Genomic DNA, 6,595 nt, shown 5'->3' on the forward strand with positions numbered 1-6,595 from the left:
GCATATGATACCCTCGCAACTACGGCTTCTGACTGCTCACCGGACACTGGAAGATTTGCCGATGCCATTTACAACAAAGATACCCAGCATTTAAACTCGGGAGCCCAACGCACCAACAAAAAGAAAAAAAAACAAAAAAACAAGAAAACGAGAAGGGGAGGGAGGAAACCTAGGAGACAAATGCAAGTAGCCAACAGTTATGGGAGTGGGCGCAGAATTAACTATCAATGTTATCAATTTATACAAAGACCATTATCCCTGTCTGAAGAGACACTTGTCCAGAGGTTTGAACTTCTGCCCTATGAACTATTTTGATTTATTTGGCACAATATTGAATGTAAACAAATTTTCAAGAGCCCTAACTTTGAGGAAGCATTATTTTAAAGTACCAGATGATACAATAGATTGTGCCATTAGAACAACATCAACTACACTGGGCGAGTCAGCTCCCTTTCCTCAATCTTTTTCTGATGTCTATGTGCTTTATGATCTTGAAGATCTAGCCAATGAATCTATTTCTCTCCCCATTGACCCTCATTCTAAACTATTAGCGGTATCATTTAAATTAAAAGCTGTTTTTTTATCCTATAGAGTCAAGGGGAAAGGATATGGATTTTTTCCAGAAATTGGTTGAGGGGGATCTGACACATCTAGCATGTACCCATACATTTAATAAAGGGCTTGATAACCTTACATCTGAAGAAAGGGAGTCATTGAAAAGTTTGAATAATGACACTACCACTGTCATTAGAAATGCATATAAGGGAGGTGCGGTAGTGGTCCTTGATTCTAATAGAAATGAGGCTTTACGTCAGCTATCTGACACTAATACATATCGTAAACTCAAAGTTGACCTTACTTCACCTTTCAATAAGGAGCTTTCAAACCTTTTAGACAGAGCAGTTTCAGAGGGCATTTTTTCTATAAAAGAGAAAGAAATGTTCATTGCAGATTTCCCAGTCATGCCTGTATTTCATCACCTACCCAAGGTACATAAAGGGTTAAGTCCTCACTGGCAGACCCATTGTGGCTGGGACCGGGTCTCTTAATGAACGTTTAAGCCACTGGGTGGATCAGCAACTTCAGCCCCTAGTTGTTGAACTGCTGGGTTTCCTCCAAGACACCACTCATCTTTTATCCCAGTTAAGAGATTTTGTGTGGAAGGAGGACTACAGATGGATTACCTGCAACGTGTCCAATCTACACGCTCTAGGCTTACAAGCAGTGTCTTTTTTTTTCAATAGGTCAGCTGAATTCTCTCTTATCCTCCAGGAATTCATTCTTATTATTATTAAGTTACTTAAATAGCGCCGTCAATTTACGCAGCACTTTACATATACATTGTACATTCACATTGGTCCCTACCCTCAAGGAGCTTACAAACTAAGATCCTAACTCACATTCATACACTAGGGCCAATTTAGAGAGAAGCTAGTTAACCTACCAGCATTTCTTTGGAGTGTGGAAGGAAACGGGCGTTCCCGAAGGAAACCCATGCAGGCACAGGAAAAACATTATGAGTTTAGCATTTCTTTTACCGCATAATTTTTTTATGTTCGACGGGGATTTCTATCTCTAGATGTGTGGGGCCTCCATGGGATACAAGTTCTCACCATCCCTTGCCAATTTATACATGGAATGGTGGGAAGGGTCCTGCATATTTGGGGCTGATAGTCCCCTCCAAGCAATGTGCTATACTGTTGCTACAGACGACTTGTTTATTGCCTCTGGGCAACATTTTACTTTGGAGACATGGCTGGATTTCATGAATGATAACCAGTTTAATTTCCTGTTCACGGGCCACAGTGATCACTGAGCGATTGCATTCTTGGATGTTATGCTCACGGCCGATGCAGCTTGAATAATGTCCAGTCTATATAGAAAGCCCGGTGCAGGGAACACTTTGCTAAGAGCAGACTCAAATCATCCGGGTCATACTATTAGGAGCATACCAGTCAGACAGTTCTGTAGACTAAAACGTCTATGCAGCAAAGAATCAGATTTTAAAAGGGAGGCCATTCTTATGACCTCCAGATTTAAGGAAAGAAGCTATCCCAGTTCTATCAGCAACAGGGCCTTAGACACTGTTGAGAACACCCCACTGGATATATTAATGAATAACAAATCTCCGGCAACAAATGTATGCACAAAACTTCACAGTTCTCTAGTACTCCTGTATTTTCAACCCCCTATAGTATAGTTTGAGAAAATAAAGTTATCAAGAAATATCTACCAATCCTGACCAATGACCACATATATGCACAGATCTTATCTAATGGGATACAGGTGGTTTCAAGAAGAGCGTCCATTTTAGGCAGATGGTTGTCACCTAGCCTGTATACTAGTGAGCGGTCACCCATGCACTAGTTACAGTTTAAGGGCACTTTTAAATGTGGTGCGATTTAAAAAAAAAAAAAAAAAAAAAAGTGATCGTGCCACTTCCTTGTCCACAGGCAAATCTTTTGGGATTGGATCCTTTATTAACTGTAATACACGCTATGTGTTGCATTTGATTATAAGCACCACATGTCAGATTCAGAATGTAGAAGGACAACCCAACGCCTGAGGGACCGTCTATATGATCACCTACATGATATAGAAAAAGACCACTCTACCAAAGTGGCCAGGCAATAGGTTCACCACCATAATAAAAATAAATCCAGCCTTGTCATTCAGGGCATGGAGAAAATAAGTACGCCTATCAGAGCTGGTGACAAGTTTGGCATCTTGTGTAGAAAGGAAGTTTACTGGATATTCACTTTACTCACAAGAAAAACAACAGGCTTAAATTTTGATTGGGACGTTTCTTATTTTTATGAATAGTTTTCATTGAAGTGGATTGGATTGATATTGGTGCCCTATTCATTTATTCATATTTTTCATTTTATGTGATGTAACAGCCACAGCTATCAATGCGATATCTATACCACTGTTGTTCATGCACGTCATATGTGTGTATTTGGGGTAGGATATATATATATATATTATATATATATATATATATATATATATACACACACACAATATTAACACATATACCTGCATGGCTTCAAGCAGCGCCTGCATACCTATTGGCATATTAACTTGATATTGATTCCAATGTATTTCTCATCACTCTTTTTTCTGTTTATTAGCATTCTTTCTCATTACCGTTTCTTTTATATAGGGTTTTTTTTCTCTACCACAGACATGGCAGATGGGAGAAAATTTGCGGAATATTATACATCATTCCAATTAATTCTAAATGACATATCAAAAAAGGTTTTTTAAGGTAAACCAAACCTAGGAAAGTGGGATGTTAACGGTGCAATAAATCAAAATTGTATTCATAATAGAAATTTTTTATACAAAATTTATTTATACATAATTCATAAAAACAGAGCAGTGATCTGTATAATCATACTGAGGTTATATACAGCTTTGTGGTCCAATAGGTGGTAAAGTTGAGGTAGTTGCGATTGATTTATCCTGACATGTTTCGCTTAATGCTTCATCAGAGGATAAGCCAACTACCAACATAATAAATTCAAAGAGAAAAAAATTAATTATTATTTATATAATTATTAATTATCCTGACATATCAGATATATCTACACTTGTCTGTGATACCTCATATTATTGATATCAAAATTGATTGTGAATTTTGTTTTTGGGACACGAGATGGAGTTTTCCAAAAAATATATACACGGATTTCGCGATTAATTTGGTCCATTATCGCGACCTACCGATTGATATATTAGGGGTATATATATCCCTTTGTTCCCCTTGTTTAATTATATCTTTCTCTCCCCCATTGGTTTTTATCTATAAACCTTTTTCGCTCCCCACGTGTGGTTTGCCATGCGACTCATGTTATTTGAATGTCGCATGTAATTGTGATGCATGACTTCTGGTCGGCTGCTTTTGGCACTTTGGCATTGGAGAGGAGCATATGGACGCCCGAGGGCACCTTTGCTGGATTGGATTATATCTGATCTGGCAGGCTGCCCACTGGTTAGCGGTGGTCCCTGCGTGTGAGACAGGGAAACATACATCTTGGGGCAATACGAGTGTGCTGGCCAGAGCATTGCATTAGTTGTGCTCTGACTATCCCCTCCTTTACGTTTCCCTGAATACCGGTGTTTGCACCGAGGCCTTGTGGGAAATGTAGTCTCCAGATTCCCCCGAAGGCTCTCTCGCGCATGCGCACTGCCGCTGTTTACGTCCGCATCGAGCCGGTGACGTCAGACGCCGGCTCGATGGACCGCGGCATATATATTGGGACACAAAACACTCGGCTCTATTGTGGGGGAGCCGCGCTAGGAGGAAGTCCACTTTTGCTGGCTGGTTAGTAACTTTAACATTAGATTGCTGAGAATGAATTTCTTTCGTTTTTCACACTTCAATTAATGGGAAATGCATTTCTCTTTCTTAGATACCGTGTAAACAGGCTGTAGAGCCCGTGTGGGTGAGCTATCATTCCGGGCTTATTTTAATCTGAAGGGGAACTCCTTACATACCTTGGTGGATATAATATAAAACCTGGGAAATAAAATATATTAAGGAAATTCTACTTTATCGTCAGTAAATGTAAGTGGATGTATTTAAATAAACAGTAATTGGGCTCCACTAATATAAAATATTCATTTAAAGTAAAATGCAAAAAATTTGAAAATGATTGCTATACTAAATAAAATACATTAAAAAGGCTATAGGTTATTCCTATATATTGATTACAGTACAAAATAAAATAATAACATAGCTTTTATTTATAAATAGTATGCTGACATATGATATAACTTTTCTGTCCCAATCAGCCGCCGTCTATGCCCTCTCCAGCTATATTGCCTGGCTGCTGTACTTGTTGCCCTGCATTCCTCTATCCATCTGGTAGTCATTTAATTCTTCCTGGGGTACAAATGGGTCGGTAAAATAGGGGTGAGCATATTTCCATCGTTTTTTGAACCTTACTCGTGTCCCTTAAACACTATATATGCCGATTATCTGTATGAATGATGTACAAAGAAATGTATTTTGCGAAATTAATTTATGTTTTTTCTCTTATTTATTATGTTGGTAGTTGGCTTATCCTCTGATGAAGCATTAAGCGAAACATGTCGGGATAAATCAATCGCAACTACCTCAACTTTACCACCTATTGGACCACAAAGCTGTATATAACCTCAGTATGATTATACAGATCACTGCTCTGTTTTTATGAATTATGTATAAATAAATTTTGTATAAAAAATTTCTATTATGAATACAATTTTGATTTATTGCACCGTTAACATCCCACTTTCCTAGGTTTGGTTTACCTTAAAAAACCTTTTTTGATATTTCCAAAAAGGGATGAGGTGTCAATTAATGGGGTACTGATGGAGGTTTGAATCATTTCCTTTTTTGTCTAAATGACATATGTTTGACACAGTATTTATTATGATGCAAATTTCCACAAACATTGATAACACAAAAATTAACTTATTCGAAATTTGTAGTGATCATCTCTCTCTATTGTTGTATGTGTCATTTTGATTGCACAAAGCTTTGCAGACACATTCAAATGCATTATTCAGTGTATTTGTTTTTATGGTGGCTATATTAGAACACTTTACAGCAATTACATCTGCTAGGAGACAGCATGTCTTTACGTGCAGTTCATGTTTCTGCACACCAGGTTTCCAGTTTCGCTTGATTAGCTATGGGAGGAGTTTTGGAGAGTGCTTTGTTTCCTCAATTGGTTTTATCTCAATATATATATATATATATATATATATAATATAATATATATATATTTTTTTCCTAGTCAAATTATGGTTACTAGCTATGACTAAGCATCTACCATAATGTGAAAAGCATTAGCCTTTTCTTCTGCACCAACTACAACAATGATGTGACAGCTTTTGATTCTTTAATTCTGTTTTGCCACAAATAAAGATGTATATTCGCAGTGCGGCCGTTCAGCTATTTTTCCTGATTGTCTACACCAGTGAAGGCGAACCTTGGCACCCCATATGTTTTAGAACTACATTTCCCATGATGATCAACTACACTGCAGAGTGCATGAGTATCATGGAAAATGTAGTTCCAAAACATCTGGGGTGCCAAGGTTCACCTTCACTGGTCTACACGATTGCAGAGCCTGCACCTCAAGGTTTGAGTGGGGCGGGCATTCTTTCGGGGCACTTTGCGTGGAGCAGCATCGCATCTCAACCAGCAAGGATGTGAAGAACCCACGCATATAAAAAAAAAAAAATAAACTACCAGGTGTGTCATAGAGAAGTATGGGTCTAGTGCAGGGGCATGATATTATAATCCTGGAGGTTATGCACAAGTGTCTCCATCCAGAGGGAGATAGCAAAACATATCACAAGAAAGCTGCTGTTGACAATTACTGTTGTCTAGATGGAGGAGTGTCTGGGGGAGGGTCAATGTATTCACCTACCCCCACTGACTACAGGCTTCGACTAGTCCTAAAGTCACTGTAGCTCCTGAAAAGCTTGACTGCCTACCTGAAGCCCAGGATGCCACAGTGCCCTTTCCAGCTTGTTAGCAATACTGTCCTATCCTGCTGTCTACTACCTCTGCTAGAACATAAGTATCTCCCTTAATGCA

Source organism: Lithobates pipiens, unplaced genomic scaffold (genome assembly GCF_037356315.1).
Source record: "Lithobates pipiens isolate NorthernLeopardFrog02 unplaced genomic scaffold, aLitPip1_a1.2 Scaffold_23, whole genome shotgun sequence".
In the NCBI taxonomy this organism is placed as follows: domain Eukaryota; kingdom Metazoa; phylum Chordata; class Amphibia; order Anura; family Ranidae; genus Lithobates; species Lithobates pipiens.